We start from the raw sequence: 27,210 nt of genomic DNA, 5'->3' as shown, positions 1-27,210 counted from the left end.
AAATCCCAATAATCTTGATAATGATAAGTATATGCTAGCTACATGACATTCCTTTGTTTTATTATGTTTTTTGAATAGAGCACTATTTAATTCATCATTTTTATTTGCTTTAAATGTTGGATTTTCACCTACTTTTGCAGCAGCTTTAAAAGTAATTATGAACTCACTTTCTTGTGTAAATGAACCAATTGTTTGCGTTTTATCTTTATACGAAAACATATTTGTGGCTGCACTTTTTGAATAACCATCATAAAATTCTAATAGATTTTCAACGGTTGTTGATATAGCAACATAATCAAAAGATTAATTGCCTTATCATTCATGATAAATTCAGCATTTCTAAACAAATTAAACGTATTATTTGCTAAAGTAGCCATATCTTCAGCACTCATATTTGACCATTATCTTGTGTTATTCTAGTCTTTGCACGAAGATAGCTATCACCAGGAAGGATCCCAGATTCTAAATCGTTCGTTATAAAGTTAAAATCAAATAATTTGGAACATTAACACTTATTTCTTGAATTTCTGTAAATTTATATTTCGCTGTTGAATTATAATAGGCTTTCACATATTTTCCAATAAGGAGTAGTATTAACCTCTATTTATATAGGGAAGAAAAGACCTTTTTTATCTATATACCTATTATTATTCCAAACAGCTTCTTACATCAATTTTTCATTTTATATGTACATCGTCTAATTCTTTTCTATTTAAATCGATAAATTCTTTCAGATATTCAATACTTCTACTTTTTACTAAGTCTAGTCGAGATTTAATCATATTAGTATATACTGATGAAGTTCCATCTTTTATATTTTCAAGAGAAGCCCTGAATAATTCCGAGTTAGCTATAATCTTAAAGAAACCACCAAAACCACTAACCACAACCACATTTCACCAAAACCAGTTTCACACCAAAACCACATTTCACCCATCATCTTGTGTTATTCTAGTCTTTGCACGAAGATAGCTATCACCAGGAAGAATTCCAGATTCTAAATCTTTCGTTATAGAGTCAAAGTCAGATAATTTAGAACATTAACACTTATTTCTCTACTTTCTGTAAATTCATATTTCGTTGTTGAATTACAATAGGCTTTTCAAAAATTTTCCAATAAGGAGTAACAACTGCATTAACCTATATATAAATCCCTATATATTTATATATATAATCCCTATAATATAATCCCTATATATTTATATAGGGAAGAAAAGACCTTTTTTATCTATATACCTATTATTATTTCAAACAGCTTCTTTCATCAATTTTTCATTTTTTACGTACATCATCTAATTCTTTTCTATTTAAATCGATAAATTCTTTCAAATATTCAATACTTCTACTTTTTACTAAGTCTAGTCGAGGTTTAATCGTATTAGTATATACTGATAAAGTTCCATCTTTTATATTTTCCAGAGAAGCCCTGAATAATTCCGAGTTAGCTATAATCTTAAAGAAACCACCAAAATCCCTACCGTATTGTCTTGTGTATAGCAATTGTTTTTTATTAATCCTCATTTATTTCAGTAAAAAAATTATTAAACATTTTCACAAAATCATTTATAAGAAAATAGACGAATTAAAACTAATTTACTAACCATTAAACGTTTTTCAACTTTATTAAGCTTGCTTCCAATCTAAAACATAACCAAAATTATAACCATTCAAATCGAAAAGTCTACGTATTTGATCTATAATTCATCTTTTCAAAAAATTAATACACTATTTTCGATTTATTAAGACATATTTTCTTTCTTTAGGAATTTTTACGATCAAGCAGCCTGATTTGGCATTAGGTTCGAACGTCCATATTACATAAGATAAAACCCCATTAACAATTGGACTATTGACTAATGAACAATGGACTTGGATTTTATAAACATTTCTTGTAATATTCGGAACTTTTGTTCCTTCATTAATTTTATCTGATAATATAACATCATTTTCAAAACCTAAAACAGTACTTAAATCACTTTTAAATTTAAATTCATAATTATTGTTCAGTAACATAACGAATCCCATTGTTGTTGCAAGATTAGATGAAACGGTTATTGGGCAATTTTCTCTAAAAGTATTAAAGTAATATCTTTGAAAATAATTTAAACACTTGTCATTATAAATACCATTGTGTGTCAAAACATTCATCCATGGTCCATTTTTATTTTTTCTAAACTTTATTTTTAAATTTATCGGTAATATTATGCCATGAATACCATAAAGCACATTGCATCAAGACAATTTCATAACCATAATTACGATCTAATATAATATAGATCGTATAATCTAATATAATATAATATAATATAATATAATCTGATTACTTGTATAACACTGTTCAATTTCACTTCGAATACCTTCAATAAAATAATAAAATAATAATAATAAAATAAAATAATAGTCAAACCGATTTAATAGAATACTTTTTAAGAACAAAATTTCCTTTGGCTAAGAACAAATTATTTTTAATTAAATTTCAAGATAATTTTGATAAATCGTATTATATTCTTTTTCATTTAATATTTATTTTTTAATAAGGAATCTAATAAACTTAAAGCCTCATCTGATGTATTTCCAGCAGCTCTACTACTTAATAAACTGTATAATCATTCAATCATATCATTTGTGTTTAAAAACTGTCCAGTTCCTACTTGTGGTATTTCTATGTCCATTTTACGGATTTCAGCAACCTTTAACAATCTATTAAAAATTTTAAAAATTTAAAAATTTTGCAAAATAAACTAGTTCAACATATTCAGGCATTCCATGTCTTTTATTCTCATCATGTTTTTGATTCAATTCACCCGATTTTTATAGCATCTTAAGAAATTCGGGATTTTTAAAGCAATAATGAGGCAATTCAAAAGAAGTTTGTTATTTAGGATAATATTTTATTGTCTTCATTTAACTGTTTCAGCAGTTTAGTGTCAAGATTTACATTCAAATCACATACTTTTGGTTATTTAACTGGAGTTTTCATTTTGGGTGTTTCAAATGGTTCAGAACCTTGAAGTTGTGGAGGTGCTGATAATGATTCAATACCTTCAAGTTGTGATAATGGTGCTGGTAAAGCGTTTCTTAACTTTTGATCTAATCTTACAAGTCGCAGTTTTAAACTTTCAATTTTTTTTTTCAACAACTGGAGCATTTAACTCTTCATCATGTTCATAAAATCCTTCTTGTTTTAAATAAAAAAAACTAGTTTTTTTAACTGAAAGGAAGGAGCGACATTTTAATTTAAAACGAACAGAAATTACTCCGTATATGAAATGGGTTGTCCCCTCCGCAATCCCTCGCTCTTTACGCTAAAGTTTTTAATTGTTTTGAAAAGTAGAACTGTGGCAAAGAGTCAAACTTTAGCGTAAAGAGCGAGGGATTGTAGAGGGGACAACCCATTTCATATACAGAGTAATTTTTGTTGTTTTAAGCTTTAATGTCGCTCCTTACTTTCAGCTAAAAAAACTAGTTTTTTTATTAAATTTCTGAACGTTTTTGAATTAATGCATGTTTGTTTTTGGCTCTCTGCACATAAATTATTAAAATGAAATTTGCGTATTAATTCTTTTTTTGGCTAAATGGCTTTCTCTTAGTTTTGATCAGACGACTTTGAGAAATAAGGGGTGGGGAAGGAGCCCTGTTGCCCTCCAATTTTTCGGTTACTTAAAAAGGCAACTAAAACTTTTAATTTTTAACAAACATTTTTATTAGTAAAAAATATACGTAACTTAAGAATTAACTTACGTAACAAACTTTTATATTCTTATATTTTTATTATGTATATGAGGGGGTTTGTCCCCTCGTTAATACCCCGCTCTTTACACTAAATCTTAAATTTTGTCCCAATTCTTTAAGAATAACCCCTGAATCAGAAAGGCAGTAGAATAAATAGTTTAAATTACTAAAAATACTTTAGCATAAAGAGGAAGGTATTTATCTTCTCCTAAATAACTCGCTCTTTATGCTAAAGTATTTTTAGAACCCCTCATATGCGTAATAATCTCTGTTCGTTTTAAGTTTTAATGCTACTCCTTACTTTCATTTGAAAAAACTTTTCATGTTTATTTTTTCATTTTTTTTTGTAGTAATGCTAGAAAATCGCGCGCCTTTTTCATTGAATTTCTCTTTCTCCATGACATATTCCTCCAAGGAAAGATCCTCCCACATAGCTCCCTCCCCTCAACTCCACCCCTAAACCAAAAAAATCCCACTGAAAACGTCTGTACGCTTCCCAATAACCATTACTGTATGTAAACACAGGTCAAAGTTTGTAGCTTGCAGCCCCTCCCCCAGGGACTGTGGGGGAGTAAGTCATCCCCAAAGACATAGTTATTATGGTTTTCGACTATGCGGAATAAAATGGCTATCTCAAAATTTTGATCCGTTAACTTTGGGAAAACAATGAGCGTGGGAGGGGGCCTAGGTGCCCTCCAATTTTTTTAGTCACTCAAAAAGGGCACTAGAACTTTTCATTTTCGTTAGAATGAGCCCTCTTGCGATATTCTAGGACCACTTGGTCGATACGATGACCCCTGGAAAAAAAAGAAAACAAAAAAAATCTGCCTTCTGGCAAAAAATACGAAACTCAACATTTTTGTAGATAGGAGCTTGAAATTTTTGCTTTAGGGTTCTCTGATACGCTGAATGCGATGGTGTCATTTTCTTTACGATTCTAGGACTTTTAGGGGGTGTTTCCCCCTATTTTCCAAAATGCGGCAAATTTTTTCAGGCTTGTAACTTTTGATGACAAAGACTAAATTTGATGAAACTTATATATTTAAAATCAGCATAAAAATCTGATTCTTTTGATGTATCTTTTAGCATCAAAATTCCGTTTTAGAGTTTCGTTTACTATTGAGCCGGGTTGCTCCTTACTACAGTTAATTACCACAAACTGTTTGAAGAATGCATTTTGTCTAACATTATGTCTTGGTACTTCCCCATTCTTAACTGTATTTGTTAACTACTTTACCACTAATACTACTACAAATAACTCACTGCAGCAACTTGTTTTTCTTAACAACTTGTTTAATTCCTGAAGTTCCATTTATATAGATTAAATTACATTTAAGAAAAAATTATTTTTATAGAATAACTTATGCTTAAGAAGTAAGGGCCAAGGAATAGTTAAGATGTATGTTGATTATCTTGGAAAGTTGTTGGGCTAGGCACATACAAATTTCAAGAACAACAGTAAAGCCCAAATTATGCAAAAATTTCCAGTTTTTTTCTTATTATGAACCAAATTTTGAGGAAAATTAAGTAGAAAAAAAACATTATTGTGAATATTTCATAATTCATATACTCAATCTACAACAATCATCGTGAACCAGAATAGTTATAATGAAATAGGGTAGGATGTAAGGGTCACTATTGTTTAAATTTAAAAAGTTAAAAAATAGTTTACTAAACAAAGATTTCATAGTTATTCCATTGTTGCTGTTTTGAATAGACTAGGCTGAAAACCTATGATTACATCTGGGACCATCAGCAGGGTTAATTGTCATGGCAACAATTATGATATTGGGAAGAGTGTTGTAAAGCTTCATAATGGGATTCTTGCTATCTTAAAAAGTAGTTGTGAGGTGAATGAAACTTTCAGGAATGAATCAAAGGCCTAGACAATACCCTAAAAAGGAATTGTGAAGCACTCTACATTTTGTCCTAAATTCTACAGCTTACAAGATTGGGTAAATGACAAGTCTAAATGCATTTGAAATTTAACAAAAATGTTTTACCTCAATCACAGGTTTCCATCCTCTTATTTATTGCCTCTAGCTTTTGAAAAATATAATTTGTATTATTACAACAGAACCATAGTAAAGTTATTGTCTTTAATTTTGGAAATAGATGTACAAATCTTTGAAAACTTATAAATCAGGATTTAGCAAAAGTACAAGACTCCAAAACACTTTTCTACTGCCTCATTTGAGAAGTAGTTGTATTTCTCAAAATTTCCTATAACATTCTATTTCTCCTATAACACAGAGGTTGCACAAGATTAGTGGCTTTTGGTGGGAGAGCAGATAGAGGTGGGTAATTCAAAATATCTCCCTGGGGAATTCTTGAGACTCTAGATACATTCCCAAGAGTTTCATTCCCCTAACTCAATAACTTTCCTCAATAGACAGAAGTCCATCATCTAGAATTTCACCCCAATGTTAAAATTTGCAGATTCAAGATTCAAGATTTTATTTAAACTTCTGTACAACACACACAATATATAAAAAAAAGGGTCAAGCCGGAGACACAAGGTCGATTGACAAAGACCCGGTATAACAATATAGCACACCTATTTGACAGAAAAAAGAAACAAAAACAAATGCATAAAACAAATATAAATAGATCCACGACTCACCACTAGATGGGAACCCACCCAAAAAACAACTGACACTCGGCAAATATCAATCCGAAAAACAAAACAAAACAGTGTGCAAGCGAGGGTGACCGATGACTGGCAACTTATTTGAAAAAAAAAATAATAATAAAAAAAAATAAAATGAGCCCACCTTATCAATATCAAACAAACAACTATTCACTTTAAGATTTTTTTTTTATTACTGATTCTTGAATTTATTTATAAGGATAGAATGAAGTTGCTTTTTAATATGTGGGAGAGATTTACTGCAGTCAATATATGGTAGATAAAAATGCCATGAACCCATGATCGAAAAATATGGCGAGAACCGTGATCTCTCAGTGGTTAATTTCAGGTGCTGCATTCTCCATTTATTACGGGTTTCATAAACATGGTCAGGTTGCTCAGGGAAAAAATTTCTTGTACGAAAGTACGGAGGCAGTTCTGAGCGGTTATATTTTACCTTGAATAAAAAAGAATGAAGAGTGAATAATTCTGAAACAGGCAAAATATTAGTTAATAAATATATAGTTTCAGTTTTAGATTTATTTGGATAGGAAGAAGGTGACGGTAAATATCTTTGCAAAATTCGAAGAGCCCGGTTTTGAAGAGTCTGTATCGGTTTTATATGATATTTGAAAGTTGCTAAATAAATCAGGGGACAATACGTAAGATGGGAATGCACCAAGGCAAAATAAATGAGTCGTAGAACTTCATAGGGGAAAAAATGCTGAAGCCTCCTCATTACACCAACTCCTTGGGCGATTTTAACGCGTGATCTATTACAATGTTCTTTATAAGATAGATTTTCATCAATAGTTATACCAAGATACCGGAGTGAAGTTACCCTTTGAATTCGATTATCTGTAGCCTGATCAATTATAGTTGAAATTCCTTTTGCTTTGTGTCCAAGTCTACTATAAATGATGAATTTCGTTTTGGCGGCATTCAATGACAAAAGATTAGCTTTTAGCCATACAATCAGCTGGGAAAACACGATTTGCAGCTTCTCTTTGACATCATCTTCCGACTTCCCTGCAAGTGTTGATCCAGTATCATCAGCGAAAAGGACATTCAGGCTGTTGGTTTCTGTTGCTGATGGAAGGTCATTTATGTATATTAGGAAGAGCAGTGGTCCCAGAATTGAACCCTGAGGAACACCAATATTGGGCAATAAGCATGGATCCGAAGCTGTTTTATTGATAGTTGTTACTTGGGATCGACCTGTTAGGTAAGATGCGATAAAATCGTGCGATGGTCCTCGTATCCCGCCATGGCTTAATTTAAACAACAATATTTCGTGACAAATCGTGTCAAATGCCTTCTCAAGATCCAAAAAAATACTTGCCGGAATCATTTTTTTATCAAGACATTCGTGAATAAATTGGACCATTGTCAGGATAGCGTCCTGCGTACTATGTCCCTTTCTAAACCCATACTGATTTTTTGAAAAATAATCATTCGAAGTAAGGAAATTATACACTCGATTATAAAAACATCGCTCCATTAATTTAGAAAAGCCTGAAAGAATAGATATCGGTCTGTAATTCGTGCAATCACTCCGGTCAGAGCTTTTATACAGTGGTATCACCTTTGCTTTCTTCAATGAATCCGGAAAAGTTCCTGATCTAAATGACAGATTTATCAAATGACACATTACTTTATTAATACTCGGTAAAACAACTTTCACAATGTTCGTAGACGATTCATCAATCCCCGGGGAATTCCCATTTTTCAAAAGCTTACCAATATTGGCAAGCTCTTTCTCTGTTACCGGTGTTAAAAACATAGATTTTACAGAAGGCTTTACAAGGTATGTACGATAATCACATTGACCATAGGGCAGGTTATGTTGGAGCTTGTTGGCTACCGAGTGTCCAATTGACGCGAAATGCAAATTCATGTAATTAGCTATTTCTAGCTCCCTTTCAATTATATGACCATGAGCGTCCTTTATTTCTGATGGTTTAGAAGTTTTTGGTGATCGATTTAAGCATGAATTGATTAGCTCCCAAGTTTTCTTTGGTGACTTACTTACTTCTCTAAAAGAATCAAAATAAAATTTGGTTTTAGCATTACGTATTATTTTTGAAAGTAGATTTTTGTATTTTTTGAATGTTGTTTTATTTTCTTCGCTTGGGAATGATAACAATTTTTTATAAAGACAGTTTTTTTGTTTTATTGAGGTCAAAAGGGAGGGTGATATCCACGGTTGAATGGGTTGATTATATTTTCCTTTTCGTGTTTTTACTCTGGGGCATGACTCGTCAAAAGCAGCGTTAAATTTTTTGAAGAAATGAGCCATTGCAGAGTTTACGTCTTCAGCATCAAATACACGAGACCAATCGATAATATTCAATTTATCGTTTAAACAGTCCAGATTTTTTTTTGTTGATAATCCGGTGTGATATTTCTGGTGCTTTTTTTGTTTGAAGCTGATATTTCACATCGGAAATCAACAAAAAATGATCAGAAAAATCCGTTAAAACAACTTGTGAAGACGTGGCTGGTGTTGTTAAAAATATGTTGTCGATGAGAGTTGCACTAGTGAGTGAAACCCGCGTTGGTATTGTACATGAGGGAATCAGTGATTTTGATGTCATTAGAGAAATAAATTCGGTTGTTTGAGTATTTTCATCATAATTCAGTAAATTTATATTAAAATCCCCCATGACCACAACATCTTTATCGTCTAAAGATGCTAATAAGGATTCCAAAGATTGCAGAAAAAGCGGGATTGGTGCCAATGGAGGCTTATAAACAACACAAATTTGTAATTTCTTGGTTCCGGCCTGACATTCAACAGCCAAAATTTCACACAATTTTTCAACGTCATATTTTTCGAGCTTTGGCAGACGTTTAAAATGCACTCCTTCTTTCAAAAATAACCCGAGGCCACCTTTTCCATGGTTTTGTCTATTTTTTTCAATGAAATTATATCCCGGAATTTTAACATTATGTTTTGTTGCATCACTGATGAATGTTTCACAAACTCCCAAAATATCAATTTGATTTCTTGGCAATAATCTGGTTAGTTCATCAATAGAACTAATTAGTCCCTGTGTGTTTATAAATCCAATTCTCTTTGAATTATCTTCAAGTCTATTTATTTCATTAGGAGAAACATACGATGACGGTTTTATTTCTGAAAAGTATTATTTTCTCTTTGGCCAAAAACATTAAAAGTTTCAGAAAGTAACGAAAGGTTTAGAGGTTTCCTCTTCAAAGCTGCCAGCCTATTGCGTCCCCCCACAACCGCAAACTTAGAATTCATTTAAAAAGAGTCAGAAAGATCCTACCTTGTGCAAGCAAGTCCGCGCGACAAGGACCCCGTGCCATTGATGAATCATGAAAAACCTGCCATCCTTCAAGCAAACTTATATTGAGTAGGTATAAGTGCACAGAAATAACTGGGGCAAAAATAATGAAGAGAATCTTGAACCAAGTTAGCCTAAGTAACACACGAAAGTAAATAATCAACATCACACAAACACAAAAATGCAAAATATATCAATCAAGAGCGGAGTAGACCTTATATTCTCACACTAGTCGCCTTTAGTGATCTTATGCTTTTTCCCACTGCGACTCTGAATCCGATTTATATTCAAGCCACAATTTGGCACCTTTTTGCTTCAGGCGTGTAAATTGTATGGATCCATTATCTTGTAATTCCTTACCTTTAGCCAGTAATTCATTTCTCACAGTATTTAATTTGGTTGGCAAGTCTGTGCAGATCTGGACCCCTGTTCCTTTCAATTTCGATATTGATCTGAAAATACATTGAATATCTTTTTCTGAGGATACTGAGAGGAAAACTGGAGGGGCGGTCGGCTTACGGGTAGACACGTTCGACTTCTGAAACATTCGGTAGCACTGTAATATTTGAACCTTATCCTTGATTTCCATTGTCAATGAGAATAATGTTGACACATTCGCGAAAACTGTCTGTTGCTGTTTCGCGAAATGAAATGGCAGAGATAGTGGTTTCATAAAACCCTCCCAAGTAGTAGGTCAAAGCTTCAGCTAAGGCCATAAGTAAGTTGCCTCAGGACCCTGTTTTGGTACCTACACTCTTCAGTTTATACATTAACACACTCCAAGAAATGTTAGACCTATAAACAAAATTCGACTGTAAAATGACAACTCAAAGCTCATCAGTCCTGTGACTTTGGTAGATGTTTAGAATGGACACTACTGAGAAGGAAGCATGTTAAGGAAACAATTTTTACTTGACAATATACAGAATAATTGTAGTTAAGACATTTTGGCTGTTATACTTTACCACTAATGTCTCCCCCTTAATGTGCAAATATATAGCCAAAGTTACAAATTTTCTAGGTGTTTTTTTTTTCTTTTTTTTTGTCAGCATTCATTCAATTATGGGTAGACAGGTTTGAAGCAAGAGTGATGCATGGGAAATACATAATTTCGGCTATATATTTGTATATTAGGGGGGGGGTATAGATTCCAGTGGGTGTGGAGTCAAAATATGTCAACTACAACTATTTTACATATTATGAAGTAAGAATCATTTTCTTAAGATGTTTCCTTCTCAACATCCCCAATTCTGTGCCTATACCATTTTGAAAATATAACACATGATATCAACTAATGGTGGTACAAGAGAGCCCATTTCTAACAGCAGGCCTACCTCAGAGAGAGGTCTAGGGGTTACTATAGACAAAAACACTAAATTCAATTGTCACACACAAGTTGCTATAGCATAAAAAACTAAGCTTGTGGTATCACAAATGAAAAATCACATGCAGATCTCACTTTATAAAAACTACACTCTATGAAATCCTAATGAGGCCAAGATTAGAGGTTGGAATGTGTTGCTACACTGAATCCTAAAATAGACTAGATAGTCCACAAATCTGTCCAAAGACAGATGACAAAATGCACAAAAAGGATCAAAACAATGAGTATGCATGCTGACTACAGAGCCTGAAGCTACCCACTCTGACTTACTGTAAAAAAAGGGACAGGACAATGATCTACAAGTTGTTCAGCTCTGATGACAAAGACTTAGGCTTTGCTCTGGCTTACCAGGTAATCAAAAGCCAGGGGTCCTTCAGCAAAGCTTTTCTGTAGGCATGCAAACAAAAGGAAGCATTTCTTCTGTGACTGTATCATAAACCCCTGGAATTGTCTAAGCAGGGCAACTGTGAGTTTAACATCCAACAACCATTCCTCATCTGGACCTAATGAGAGAATGTGGTAAAAAAGCTTCCAGATACAAGAGGAAAAGCAAACCTTTGAACTTTAGGTTCATTACAAATTTCTCCACCCTACCCACAACCAACACAAGACCCCCTCCACCCCTCTTTCCTGCAGCAGCACTCAATCCCAGAACAAATGGTTCTGTCAAACAAGGTTGTCATTGGCTTAAAAAGCTTGATGCTAACAGAGCAGCTGGAACAGAGAGCTTATGCCCAAGACTGATAAAATAAATAGCTGAACATATTGCCAAACCAATTGCAATGTTTGAAATGCCCCTTACTTCCAAATGATTAGAAGCAGGCTAATATTAGGAAAACACACAAGAAGGGGAGAAGGAGCCTTGCTAGTAATTAGTATCCTACAATTTTCATATTGGTTGTATGTAAAGCACTTGAGGCCATCATAAACAAAGTAGGCCTACTGATTTCCAACCTAAAAAAAACAGCTGCTTAGCAAAAGCCAACATTGTTTTTGAAAAGGATGTTCAATGGATACCAACCTAATTGACTCATATGATTTTGGGACTAGGCTTTTAGATATTAACTTATGGAATCCTCAGTGCCATTAGGGACATGTCCCTTATCAGCACTCTCTAGATGGCTGTCAGTTGGTTCATTAATGTTGTGTTTCTCTAAGTTAATGGCTATCTGGATTTTGCAATTTAAACCAAGGGTAAGGGTCTCCCTTACAACTGAGGGTAAGGGTGGTCTACCAGTAGATGTAGTATTGCTTGACCAAGCCAAAGCTTTTGACAAAGTTCAACACTGACTACTAGTTTTGGAATTAAAGGTATATGAAGCACACAAAGATATTGTAGACAGGATAGAAGCCTTTTTAACTGGCACAACTCAGAGATTCATGGTTTACAACTGTAATGACAAGATGTCTTTTCTGAATTGCAACCAGTCAGGAGTAGAGAACCTCAGGAAATCATCCTGGGTCCTACATTATTCAGCATGTATGTCAACAATTGTGCAACCTACATAAAACATTCTTTGATGCTAAATGCAGTTGATTGCTTGCAAGCTCCTAAGAATGTCCCAAGACAATATAGACCAGCTAAGTATGCAAAAAGATTTGAACCATCTGTCCAAATGATCATCAGATAGGTATCTTGACTTCAATACCTTAGAATACAAAGTCCTACATCTTGGAAGTAACTATCTAAATGTCTATATAATTTAGGAGACACCCAGCTTGAGGCAGTTGAGCTGAAGGATCTAAACTTATTGGTAAATTTGGAGGAGTTTAAACTATTGACCTTGCTAAGAAAGAGACATACCTTTAAGGTTGGAACTGTATGCTGAATCCAAAAATAATAGGCCTATTCATTTGCATTGGAAATAAACTTTGCCCCCATACCTATAATTGCAAATATATAACCTGAATTAAATCAGGATTTAACAAGTTGTGAAGCTGGAAACAATTTTGTTGTACTTCATTCAAGCAGAAGATCTATTTTGCAAGGTTTCACTTTTATAACACACATATTTTAAAGGTCATCAAAGGTCAGGACCCTCTAGAGGGAGAGGGAGTGGAGGTAGGTACTTCTAAATACCTTCCCAGGACATACTTTAGCCTATAGACCTATCCCTGAAAGTTTGATTTTCCTAACCTAACCCCTTTCCAAGATAGCAGGAAGTCACTAAACTATAATTTTACCAAATTTAATGCCTATGTATAATTCAAGGTATATGTTAGCACACTAGGGGGAAGGGGCAGGTAAATTTTATTTCTGGTGCAAATGAATGTTATATTTAGATTTGGAAAGCAATTCTGACTCCAAAGGTATGTCTATTTCAGTAATTTAAACTTCTCAAAATTTAATGGCTCAACTTGTCATGCTGGATATAGGCCTACAATTTTAAGGTTAACAGCTTCAAAGCTGTCTTAACATGGAAAGGGGCAATTAAATGAGAACATATACATTGAGATACAGCATATGTCCTAATACATGACCATCATTGACAAGTATAGACTGGTTTTGTTCATATTTCTAACAAGTGTGATTTAAAGTAGGCTAGGCTAATTTAATGTACAGTAGGCCTAGGTTATATTTTAAGTCCTAGGCCTTATATGTCTCTTAAAGTTTAATTCACAAAATTCAGTCACTTTCCAAGATAGTTTCCTATAAAAGGGGACAGAGGTTAGACAAATAGGCTATGCCTATTTGAGAAATCAGTAATCTGGAAGGGAGAGGTGATCATTGTAGGTATTTCCATTTCCCTTCTAGGTTTAAGAAGCAAATACAAGTATCCTAGTCAACTAACCCAGCAGTCGGCACTTGAAGATAAGTTGATGTATGTTGACAAAAGCACACCAGGTCACGTTTAATTTTTTTAAATGTTTAGGCAGTGTTACCAAGAATATTATGCTTCCTTAAGCCTAAAATTATGCTTTTTTGGACAGATTTATGCTACGCTTCTATATTTCCCCAGGTTTCACGAAAAAGTTGATCAGTTAAGATAAGTCGAGTTCTGTCTTATCTTAATAAAGGTTCTGAATAGAATATAATCTGATAATAATAGCTTAATAATTTATTTTTAACTACTGGTTCTTTCATTAGTCGGTTCACTACGACACCTAGTGACGGAATACTGGTTCTTTCAGTTCCCAAGGCCATCTTGGGATTTAAAAAACTGAAGGGACTTCAATAAAGGATCAACATGGGGAAATCACTTGAGCGTCTGTGTCGCCGCGGTAACAAAAAACTTTTTCGTAAAAAACACCAATAATTAACTCACCTGATTTATCGGATAATTCATACGTAATAGGAGTTGTTTGCTCAACCGTAGCAATTTGAAATATCTCCGTTGTATAGTTTGGAGGATACCCTTTATCAAAAACATGCTTTTATTGTATAGTGAATCCTATGTTTTGCTGGAGCCGAAAGCTGAATAACAGTTCATATTTGTACTTGCTACAAAGACTAAATATGTCAGCTAGCAGTTTTGAATAGAGCTCCCCTCAAGTATTTGACTTAATATGCTTGATTAATTGTAAGGTTAATTTCAAAAATCAAAATTTAAAACAATACAGGATTTTAATAAATTTTAATAAAATTCCAAGGTTGATTCAAGTTCACATTTTCTTCCGCAACTAGATAAAAGTGCACCCCAACGTTTATTTCTGAAGTGAAGCTTTATATTTGATATTAAAGAGTTTTTTACATCAAAAGAGCACATTTAAAATTAATGTTAAACATTAAGAACGAAAATTACTAGAATAGTACTTCTAAATAGCATACCTTTTAAAAGCCTTATTTTCAAAACCAAAAGTTCCACACAATTTTTTATTTTTATTATCGAAACAGGGAGTCTACGAGTTTTTTTTCTGATGTCGGAAAGCCCTTGGGCTTATTTTGAAAGCTTGTTGGTCGTGTAGAGAGAATATAAATCAACCATTTGTGACTTGGCTCAATGAAGTCGTGACTCCAAAATTCGACAAAATTAATGTGACAACAGTAAAATATGGTCGTTAGGTCCTGCAGAATTTCACTCACAGACATTGAAAAAAGGGGAGAGTATAATTCTACAAAGCTCGAGGTAGGATTTTACTCTGAACCCATATCCTAATGTTTTAATCTTAGGCTCAAAGAAGCCGCGATTCCAAAAATCGACAAAATTAAAGTGTCTGGGTTAACAGTAAAATTTTGACCCAGACGCAGTGTTGCCAGATGTGGCATAATTATGCGGAACATAGCATCATTAGGAACCAAAGGCATCCAAGCATAATCCTCCTTAAGATAGCATAATTGCATCATAATCTAAGACGACGAAGAACAACTCATAACGTCACATCAATAAAGCGAACACCAGAGATGGTTTATCAAATTTTTCGACTAAGCTAAAGTAAAATTTTTGGCACAGCGTTTAGGTGTTTAGGTTTCTCTATTACCGCAGCGACACAGACGCTCAAGTGATTTCCCTATGGTGATCCTTTATTGAAGTCCCTTGAGTTTGTGAATCCCAAGACGGCCCTGAAAACTACAAGAACCAGTATTCCGTCACTAGGTGTCGTAGTGAACCGATTTCCAAGTCTCATGCCAAAACTCACAGATATTGATTCCCAGTGGTGCAAGCTGCCATATGCTTTTAGTGACCCCGAAAAGATAGATATGAGCAAAATTACTACAGACTTGATGTGGAGAAAAATACGCGAAATGACAAACTTTACCGACGAAAGAGTTTTTCCAGATCTGGCAGAACTCGCCGAGAAGGTGCTCTCCCTACCGTAGTCAAACGCAGACTCAGAAAAAATTTTTTCTTGGATCCGTGATGTCAAAACAAAAAAGCAGAGTTGGTTGAAGAAAGAAAGTATTGAAGCCGTGCTGGTCACACATCGCGACTAAGAATAAAAGATACAGTTTGCTACAAATATGTCCCTACAGACAATCAGATCAAGACAGAATTCGACTTTTCTTAACTGATCAACGTTCCGTTTTGACAATACTGCCAAAGCATTTAAAAAAATTAAACGTGGCCTTGCGTGCTTTTGTCAACATACATCAACTCATCTTCTTGTGCTGACTACTGGGTTAGTTGACTAGGATACTTGTATTTGCTTCTTAAACCTAGAAGGGGAATAGAAATACCTACAATGATCACTTCTCCCTTCCAGATTTCTGATTTTTCAAATAGGCATAGCCTATTTGTCTAACCTCTGTCCCCGTCTATATGAAACACTATAATAAAAAAGAGGCTAGTGTTCTAGTTGATCGGCTTTTTTATCGTGGAAAGTGACTGAATTTCGCAAATTAAACTTTAAGAGACATATAAGGCCTAGGACTTAAAATATAACCTAGGCCTACTGTACATTAAATTAGCCTAGCCTACTTTAAATCACACTTGTTAGAAATATGAACAAAATCAGTCTATATTTGCCAATGATGGTCATATATTAGGACATATGTTGTATCTCATAGTATGGGTTCTCATTTAATTGCCCCCTTCCTTGTTAAGACTGGCTTTGAAGCTGTTAACCTTAAAATTGTAGTCCTATATTCAGCAAGGTAAGTAGGCCAGTAAATTTTGAGGAGTTTAAATTACTGAAATAGACATACCTTTGGAGTCAGAATTGCTTTCCAAATCCAAATAACATTCATTTGCACCAGAAATGAAATTTACCTGTCCCTTCCCTCTAATGTGCTAACATATACCTTGAATTATACATAGGCATTAAATTTGGTAAAATTATTGTTTAGTGACGTCTTGCTATCTTGGAAAGGGGTTAGGTTAAGAAAATCAAACTTTCAGGGATAGGTCTACAGGCTAAAGTATGTCCTGGAAAGGTATTTTGATGTACCTACTTCCACTCCCTCTCCCTCTAGAGGGTCCTGACCTCTGATGACCTTTAAGATATGTGTTGTTATAAAAGTGAAACCTTGCAAAATAGATCTTCTGCTTGAATGAAGTACAACAAAATTGTTTCCATCTTCACAACTTTGCTCAATCCTGATGTAATTCAGGTTATATATTTGCAATTAGGGGGGTAGGGCCAAAGTTTATTTCCAATGCAAATGAATAGGCATATTATTTTTAGTTTCAGCATACAGTTCCAACTTTAAAGGTATGTCTCTTTCTTAGCTAGGTCAATAATTTAAACTCCTCCAAATTTACCAATAAGGTTATGTTAAAAGTCCTGCAGAAAAACTGGTGGGGTTCTAAGGTATGATTTGACTTCTCAGTTTAACCTCTTTTTAGCATTGATTATTGATTAATCCTTGATCAACTCCTCTCTTGAAGGTCTCTAGGGTTTGAGACTATATGGTGGCTTTGAACAGGCTGTTCCAGAGTAGGATGGAATGAATTATGAAGAAGTGTTGGCATCATCATCTGTTGCAACAAAGGAGCTTCAACTTTCTTGTTTGTCCTCATGTATTGTTTAAGAGGGACAGGGAGAAAACAAAACTTAGTAGGTCATTTTCCAGCAGCTTCCAACTTGTTATTACATCTCCTCTGCTTGTATGGTATAGTAAAGTAGAGAGTTCAGGTGAGGAGAGATATTCTGTGTAACTTTTGTCTTGTAGTGCTGGGATAATCTTTGTGTCTCTTCTTTGAACACTCTCAAGTACCTTCACATCCATCTTATAGCTAACAGAGGGTAAGGTCATGCCAAATTCCAGGCAAGAGCAAACCACAGCTTTATAGGGCTTCATTGTCACATATGGCTTTCTGGTGGTGAATGTTTTTTTAAGAGGCCAAGGGCTTGGTTTGCTTTTGCAACTCAAGCTTATATGTGACAATGAAACTTCAACTCATATTCAACAATGATTCCCAGATCCTTTTCCTTGACTGCTTAAAACTTAGATCCTTAAGCTTGACTGCCTCAAGCTGGGTGTCTCCTAAATTATATGGACATTTAGATAGTTACTTCCAAGATGTAGGACTTTGTATTCTAAGGGTATTGCAGTCAAGATACCTATCTGATGATCATTTGGACAGCTGATTCTTATCTTTTTGCATACTTAGCTGGTCTATATTGTCTTGGGACATTCTTAGGAGATTGCAAGCAATCAACTGCATTTAGCATCAAAGAATGTTTTATGTAGGTTGCACAATTGTTGACATAGATGCTGAATAATGTAGGACCCAGGATGGTTTCCTGAGGTTCTCTACCCCTGACTGGTTGCAATTCAGAAAAGACATATTGTCATTACAGTTGTAAACCATGAATCTCTGAGTTGTGCCAGTTAAAAAGGCTTCTATCTTATCTACAATATCTTTGTATGCTTCATATGCCTTTAATTCCAAAACTAGTAATCAGTGTTGAACTTTGTCAAAAGCTTTGGCTTGGTCAAGGAATACTACATCTACTGGTAGACCACCCTTACCCTCAGTTGTAAGGGAGACCCTTACCCTTGGTTTAAATTGCAAAATCCAGATAGCCATTAACTTAGAGAAACACAACATTAATGAACCAACTGACAGCCATCTTGAGAGTGCTGATACAGGGACATATCCCTAATGGCACTGAGGATCCCATAAGTTAATATCTAAAAGCCTAGTCCCAAAATCCTATGAGTCAATTAGGTTGGTATCAGTTAAACATCCTTTTCAAAAACAATGTTGGCTTTTGCTAAGCAGCTGTTTTTTTTTTAGGTTGGAAATCAGTAGGCCTACTTTGTTTATGATGGCCTCAAGTGCTTTACATACAACCAATGTGAAAATTGTAGGATATTAATTACTAGCAAGGTTCCTTCTCCCATTCTTGTGTATTTTCCTAATATTAACCTGCTTCTAATCATTTGGAAGTAAGAGGCATTTCAAGCATTGCAATTGGTTTGGCAATATGTTCAGCTATTTATTTTATCAGTCTTGGGCATAAGCTCTCTGTTCCAGCTGCTCTGTTAGCATCAAGCTTTTTAAGCCTATGACAACCTTGTTTGACAGAACCATTTGTTCTGGGATTGAGTGCTGTGGCAGAGGGGAAGGGTGGAGGAGGTCTTGTGTTGGTTGTGGGTAGGGTAGAGAAATTTGTAATGAACCTAAAGTTCAAAGCTTTTTTACCATATTCTCTCATTAGGTCCAGATGGGGAATGGTTGTTGGATGTTAAACTCACAGTTGCCCTACTTAGACAATTCCAGGGGTTTATGATACAGTCTGAGAAGAAATGCTTCCTTTTGTTTGCATGCCTACAGAAAAGCTTTGCTGAAGGACCCCTGGCTTTTGATTACTGGGTAAGCTAGAGCAAGTCTTTGTCATCAGAGCTGAACAACTTGTAGATCATTGTCTTGTCACTTTTTTTTCAGTAAGTCAGAGTGGGTAGCTTCATGCTCTGTAGTCAGCATGCATACTCTTTGTTTTGGTCCTTTTTGTGCATTTTTTCATCTGTCTTTGGAAAGATTTGTGGACTATCTATACTATTTTAGGAACCAGAGTAGCAACACATTCCAACCTCTAATCTTGGCCTCATTAGGATTTCATAGAGCTTAGTGTTTATAAAGTGAGATCTGCATGTGATTTTTCATTTTCTGATACCACAAGCTTAGTTTTTTATGCTATAGCAGGTTGTGTGTGACAATTGAATTTTTTGTCTTTGTTTACAGTAACCTCTAGACTTATACCACCTTAGACTATCTGTCTTATACCACAATTAGTTGATATCTTGTGTTATTTTCAAAATGGTATAGGCATCTAATTGGGGATGTTGATAAGGAAACATGTTAAGAAAATGATTCTTACTTCATAATATGTGAACTAATTGTTGTTGACATATTTTGACTCCACATCCACTGGAATCTACAACCCCCCCCCCTTATATACAAATATATAGCCAAAATTATGTATTTCCCATGTATCACTCTTGCTTCAAACCTGTCTACCCATAATTGAATGAATACTGTCAAAAAAGAAACACACCTAGAAAATTTGGCTATATATTTGCACATTAAGGGGGGGACATTAATGATAAAGTGTAGCCATCAAAATATCTTAACTACACTTATTCTGAATATTATCAAGTAAAAATTGTTTTTTTCACATGCTTCCTTCTCAATAGTGTCCAATCTAGACATCTACCAAAGTCACATCTTACCAAGTATCAACAGGACTGATGAGCTATGAGTTGTCATTTTACAGTCAAATTTTGTTTATAGGTCTAACATTTCTTTGAGTGTGTTGTATAAACTGAAGAGTGTGGGTACCAAAACAGGGTCCTGTGGCAACTTACTTATGGCCTTAGCTGAAGCTTTGACCTACTACTTTGGAGGGTTTTATGAAACCACTATCTCTGCCATTTCATTTCTTCTGCAACTTTTAACATTGGGGTGAAATTCTAAATGATGGACTTTTGTCTATTGAGGAAAGTTATTGAGTTAGGGGAATGAATCTCTTGGGAATGGATCTAGAGCCTCAAGAATTCTCCAGGGAGATATTTTGAATTACCTGCCTCTATCTGCTCTCTCACCAAAAGCCACCAATCTTGTGCAACCTCTGGGCTATAAAAGTGAAATCTTGAGAAATACAACTACTTCTCAAATGAGGTAGTAGAAAAGTGTTTTGAGTCTTGCACTTTTGCTAAATCCTGATTTCTAAGTTCTCAAAGATTTGTACATCTATTTCCAAAATTAAAGACAATAACTTTACTATGGTTCTGCTGTAATAATACAAATTACGTTATTCAAAAGCTAGAGGCAATAAAAAAAGGATGGAAACATGTGGTTGAGGTAAAACTTTTTTTGTTAAAATTCAGATGTATTTAAACCTGCCATTTACCCAAACTTGTAAGCTGTAGAATTTAGGACAAAATGTAGAGTGCACTTAACAATTCCTTTTTAGGGTATTGTCTAGGCCCTTGATTCATTCCTGAAAGTTCCATTCACCTCACAACTACTTTCTAAGATAGCAGGAATCCCATTATAAAACTTTACAACAGTCTTCCCAATATCATAATTGTTGCAATGACAATTAACCCTGCTGATGGTCCCAGATGTAATCATAGGTTTTCAGCCTAGTCTATTCAAAACAGCAACAATAGACTAACTATGAAATCTTTGTTTAGTAAACTATTTTTTAACTTTAAAGTTAAACAAAAGGGACCCTTACATCCTAGCCTATTTCATCATAACTATTCTGGTTCACAATGATTGTTGTAGATTGAGTATATGAATTATGAAATGTTCACAATAATGTTTTTTTTCCTGCTTAATTCTCCTCAAAATTTGGTTCATAATAAAGAAACAGGAAATTTTTGTGTGCTTTACTGATTTTCCTGAAATTTCATGTACCTAGCCCAACAACTTTCCAAGATGATCAACATACATCTAAATTTTTCCTCGGCCCTTACTTCTTAAGCATTGTTATCAAACATTTCATGGTAACAAACTGTAGTAAGTAGCGATCCTGCTCAATAGTAACCAAAACTTAAAAAAAAACAGAATTTTGATACCAATAGTTACATCAAAAGAATCGCATTTTAATGCTGATTTTAAATATATAAGTTTCATCAAGTTTAGTCCTACCCATCAAAAGCTATGAGCCTTAGAAAATTCCCTCTATTTTAGAAAGCAGGGGGAAACACCCCCTAAAAGTCATAGAATCTTAACGAAAAATCACACCATCAGATTCAGTGTATCAGACACCCCTACTGTAGAAGTTCCAAGCTCCTATCTACAAAAATGTGGAATTTTTATTTTTTTACCAGAGGACAAATCATGGATGCCTGTGTATTTGTTTTTTTTTGTTTTGTTTTTTATTTTTCCCAGGGGTGATTGTATCGACCCAGTGGTCCTAGAATTTTGCGGGAGGGCTCATTCGAACGGAAATGAAAAGTTCTAGTGCTTTTTTTAAGTGACCAAAAAATTGGAGGGCACCTAGGCCCCCTCCCACGCTCATTTTTTCCCAAAGTTGTTTGATCAAAATTCTGAGATAGCCATTTTGTTCAGCATAGTCGAAAACCTTATAACTATGTCTTTGGGGACGACTTACTCCCCCACAGTCCCCATAGGAGGGGCTACAAGCTACAAACTTTGACCAGTGTTTGCATATAGTATAAGTCTACCTACGTTTTCAGGGGGGTTTTTTGGTTAGGAGGAGAGGTTATGTGGGGGATACTTCCCATGGAGGAATCTGTCATGGGTGAAGAAGATTTCCATGAAGGGGGCACAGCATTTTCTAGCATTATTTAAAAAAAAAAAACAATGAAAAAAATAAGTATGAAAAAGTTTTTTCAACTGAAAGTAAGGAGTAGCATTAAAACTTAAAACGAACAGAAAATATTACGCATATAAGGGATTCACCTCCTCCTACTGCCTCACTGTTTACGCTAAAGTATTTTTGTAATTTCAACTATTTATTCTACGGCCTTTGTGATTTAGGGGACAAAATTTAAGCTTTAGTGTAAAGAGAGAGGCATTGATGAGTGGGCTAACCCTCTCATATACATAATAAAAACATACAAATATAGAAGTTTGGTATGTAAGCTAGTTCGTAAGTTACGTACATCTTTTACTAATGAAAATGTTCGTAAATAAGTTCGATGTTCTTGTTGCCTTTTCAAGTACCCAAGAAATTGGAGGGCAACTGGGCCTCCTCCCACCTCCTTTTTTCTCAAAATCATTCGATCAAAACTATGGGAATGCCATTTAGCCAAATGAATGAATAGCAAATTTCCCTTTAATTATTTATTTGCAGAGAACCGAAATCAAAGCATGGATTAATTTAAAAACGTTCAGAAATTAAATAAAAGAAAAACCCATTTTTTATCTGAAAGTAAGGAGCAACATTAAAACTCAAAACGAGCAGAAATAACTCCGTATGTAAAAGGGGCTGTTCCCTCTTCAACGCCCTGCTCTTTACGCTAACGTTTTTACTATTTTAGAAAGTAAAAAAGTTAAGAGAGAGAGTCAAACTTTTAGCATAAAAAGCGGGGAATTGAAGAGGGAACAGCCCCTTTCATATACGGGGTAATTTCTGCTCGTTTGAAGTTTTAATGTTGCTCCTTACTTTAAGTTAAAGAAAAACGTGTGTTTTTTAATTTAATATTATTAAAAGAAGTTCAAATATTACTGAATGAAAAAAATTGAGCCAGATTCACTTAGAATTGAGAATTTGAAAAAAAAAGAAGAAAATTTATTAGATAAGGTCCATAATTCAAAGTTAAGTAATCTCTGAAGCACTACAAATTCAATAAAGAATAATCTATTTAGTATTTGCAATTACTATGACATGGTAACTATGTTGAAAAAAGGTAAGAAGTTAAACTTTGTTTGCATAGACTAACTGGAATCCAAATATACAGTAATATTTCGCAAAATTTTGAGTATTTTTTGCTGCTTAATGTCGAATGTATGAAATTGAAGTAAAAAACAGATTATTTGGTTTACTTACACCTTCTTTTGTACACTTCCTTTGGTGCAAGACAGACATAGGCTAAGTACAATGTCTTAGTAGTAGCAAACAAGCTTTGAGTGTTTAAGACATATTGTAGGGCTTGCCTAGGTAGTCATAGATTTCCCCCTGGGCTGGTCAGTGTCCAGCTAGGTCCATTCAATGTTAGTTTTAGTTGAGTGCCTAGTTTTAATCTATTCTTTGATTTACTTTTGATACTTTCGTCTAGCAGGCTTGTATGCCGCCTCAGGAGAAGGGAGGGCTTCTGGCTGAGCTTCCCCTCAAATATCAAGATTTTAAAATTTATTCACAATAAACAGATTTTGGTAGTTTTTTAAATTCTATTCCTCCCCCTCTAACTGCTATGCATATGGCTGGCCCTACTTGTAAAGTAAGGTTATTTTATTTCATTAGTTCATTTTTACTGTTTTAATAATGCTAGTATAAAATTTATGGTCAATTGTATCATTGTTTACATTTATATTGGTATGCAAAATTAAAGCTACATAGAGGATGACACTTTGACATTATAGATGCATCAGGGTCCAGCTTATTCCATCCATGAAAGTTTCAACTTAATACCCATAGTCATTCCTGAGACCAGTATGGATACATACAGATACTTTTGTTGGATAACTTGGATGCACCAATTGTCTATTTATCTAGTACAACATTTCATGGAATTTTCCACTTAATAACCTTAGCGATTTGTGAAATATTACAGAAAAGCCCTTTTGACAACCTGGATGCACTATACCATATTGACAAGCAGAATGGAGTTAAACTCTTTTGACAAAGATCAATTAGTTTAGTTATAATTGTAGTGTTTGTAGTCTCAGTCACAATCACAGTAATGTTAGCAGTCACAGTTCCTAGCCGTTGCATATGCAAGTTATTGCAGTTGTAATGAGTTGCAGTCACCAGTAATATCAGTCACTAGTAGTTGTGGTTGCAAGTAGTCACAGTTGCTACTGAAACTGTCCTTAGTTACAGCAACAGTCAGAAGTAGGCGGAACTGATCATAAAAATCATAGGTAGTTGCAGTCACAGTCAGAGTCACAAGTTGTTTCAGTTGTAAGCAGTTACAATTGCAGTCACAGTTGAAAGTAGTTGCGTTAATTGTTGCAAGTAGTTAGAAGTTCCAAGTAGACTAGCTGTAATTGCAGTGACAGCAGTAGAAGTAATAGTAATCCTAAAAGTTCCACTTAAGTACCTTTGATACCTCTCAGTTATTGCAGGTTTGCCTTTCGGATAACCTGGATGCTTGTAGTGCCTTTTGGCTTAGTTTAACACCCCTGTTGACATTCCCTGAAGTTTCACTTTTCCACGATTTTCTGACACACCCAGGATCAATTTATCCTACCTCAATGGTAAATCCTGTATGTAAATAGTGGACAGATTGCATAAGTTATAACCCTTTCCCTGGGATTGTGGGAGACATGACATCCCCAGAAACATAATTATTAGATCTTTTGACTATTTTGAACCAAGTGGCTGTTTCAGAATTTTGATCAGGGTTGAAGGGTGGTTGGGCATCTAAAAAGAGCAAGAGAGCTCTTTGCTCTTTAAGCACTGTCCTACATGCCCTGAAAGTTTCTGCTTGATACTCTCATCTGTTACAGAGACATTGTTGATGCACTCTTTATACAAACAAAATGCACTTAGCATCTTCGACTTGGTTCAACATCCCCCAATATTTCTTAAAATTGGTCGTAAATAGAAGCATTTGCAATTGCAATTTGTTGTAGTCACAAGTAGCTGCAACTAATTGCAGTTGCAGCCACATTAGCAACAGTAGCAGCAGTGGCCCTGAAAGTTTTGCGATATTGGATATTGTCCCTTTTAATAGCCTGGATACACACTATGTCTATTAATTTAGTTAAGCATCCCCTTCAACATTTCCTGAAGTTTCATTTTAACATCTTAGCTCTTTCAGATACACCCAGGATCAAATTCAATTTTCAATTCAATTGATTTCCAAAACGGACAGCAGACAAGCCGAATATTTGTTTTGTCGTCAAAACATAAATATATACACAATCTTCTAGTCAAATACTTATGAAATAATTTTAAAATAATTTTAATTATCCACCTAAAATCAGTACATAATAACCTAGTAGTCAAAATTTGGTATAATATGACTAAGGAACTAAAGCAGCAGACAAGCCAAATATTCGTTTTAGTCGTCAAAAGACAAATACATGTACAATCCGTAGTCAATACTTATGAGATAATTTCAAATAAATTCAATCGTCCACTTGAAAACAGTACACAATAAATGACTTGTCAAAATATAATATAACTAATGAAATAAAGCTGTTGCTATTCTTGCTTACTAGCAGTAACATCAAAAATACAAATGAGGGAACAAAACTTTTCAAATATCTGTTTTGAGACACACTCATTGGCTGTATACGAGGTACAGCTTCTGCCACTGCACTTGCAAATATTCCGGCTTTCCCAATGATAATTGTAAGAGGGGTGCTAAACAAAATCAAAAGGCACTACAGGCATCTAGATTTTCAAAAAGGCATATCTTCAACATTTTAAGAATAGTTAGGGGAGGTTATAAAGTTGAAACATTCAGAGAATGTTTAGAGGGATGTTGAATTTACAGAAACTGTGTACATCCCAGTTGCCAATATGTACAGCTGTAATATATCAGGAAAGGCTAAAATTAAGTTAAAACTTTCTACAAATGTTGATTTGGATGTTGAAAAATTAAATTAAAAAATACGTTTTTTCAACTGAAAGTAAGAAGCAACATTGAAACTTAAAACGAACAGAAATTATTACTTATATGAGGGAGGCTCTCCTCCTTGTCAATACCTCGCTCTTTACGCTAAAGTTCGGATTTTGTTCCAATCCTTTAAGAATGACCCCCAAATTACAAAGGGTTTAATTATAACAAATAGCTCCTTTGAAAGTACTAAAAAAAAACTTTAGCATTAAGAGTGAGTTATTGACGCGGGGGCGAACGCCCTCATATACATAATTATTTCTGTTCGCTTTAAGTTTTAATGTTGCTCCGTACTTTCAGTTGAAAAAACTTGTTTTTTAATTTAATTTTCAACATCCAAATCAACATTTCTAGAAAGCCTTAACTTAATTTTAGCCATTCCTGACATATTGAGGCTGTACACATTGGCAACGGGAATGTACACAGTTTCTTTAAGTTCAACATCCCCCTAAACATTATCTGAGTGTTTCAACTTGATAACCTCCCCTAACTGTTCTTGAAATGTTGAAGATATATCATTTTGAAAATCTAGATGCCTTTAGTGCCTTTTGATTAATGCCAGGAAAGCCCGCGCCCTTTTCATGTAAAATCCCTGTCCTCATGAAAATTCATCCATGGAAAGATCCTCCACCTTAACCTTCTCCTCCGACCCCCCCATAAACAATCCCTTCTCCCCAAGTAAGTGTTTCACCCAGAAACACTTAACCTCCCCCCCAGAAGCAATCCCCCTGAAAACGTTTGTATACTTCCCAATAACCAATACTATATGTAAACATTGGGCAAAGTTTACAACTTGCAACCATTCTCCCGGGAATATGGGGGATTAAGTCATCCCCAAAGACATAGTTATCAGATTTTTCGACTATGCTGAATAAAATGGTTATCTCAACTTTTTTATTGAGTGACTTTGGGAAACAAATGAGCGTGGGAGGCGTATAGTTACCTTCCAATTATTAGTCACTTAAAAACAGCACTATAATTTTCAATTTTTGTTAGAAAGAGCCCTCTCGCGATGTTCTAAGACCATCTGGATCGATACGATCACCTCTAGAAAAAACAAAAA

At 34.6% G+C, this 27,210-nt stretch overlaps 2 protein-coding genes across 5 annotated transcripts in view; one reads left to right on the top strand and one right to left on the bottom strand.

Annotated features, from left to right (window-relative positions):
* The window catches only part of LOC136030857 (3-hydroxyanthranilate 3,4-dioxygenase-like), a 56,290-nt gene extending 42,371 nt beyond the window's left edge, over positions 1-13,919 (bottom strand). Inside the window, exon 1 of one of the 2 annotated variants that reach the window (XM_065709918.1) lies at positions 13,849-13,919. The gene's annotated coding sequence lies outside the window, so the exon portion shown is untranslated. The remainder of the gene's footprint in view (positions 1-13,848) is intronic. The other variant, XM_065709917.1, reaches the window with a different exon arrangement.
* Positions 13,920-15,987: 2,068 nt separating this feature from the next.
* The window catches only part of LOC136030856 (monocarboxylate transporter 3-like), a 120,128-nt gene continuing 108,905 nt past the window's right edge, over positions 15,988-27,210 (top strand). The window contains exons 1-2 of one of the 3 annotated variants that reach the window (XM_065709913.1): positions 16,052-16,114; positions 19,103-19,257. The gene's annotated coding sequence lies outside the window, so the exon portion shown is untranslated. Of the gene's footprint in view, positions 16,115-19,102; positions 19,258-27,210 lie in introns of all 3 variants that reach the window. The other 2 variants (XM_065709912.1, XM_065709914.1) reach the window with 2 other exon arrangements.

The sequence above is a fragment of the Artemia franciscana genome, chromosome 9 (genome assembly GCF_032884065.1).
Source record: "Artemia franciscana chromosome 9, ASM3288406v1, whole genome shotgun sequence".
In the NCBI taxonomy this organism is placed as follows: Eukaryota; Metazoa; Arthropoda; class Branchiopoda; order Anostraca; family Artemiidae; genus Artemia; species Artemia franciscana.
Note: the sequence above shows the minus strand (reverse complement) of the source record. Positions and strands in the feature narration are given on the sequence as shown.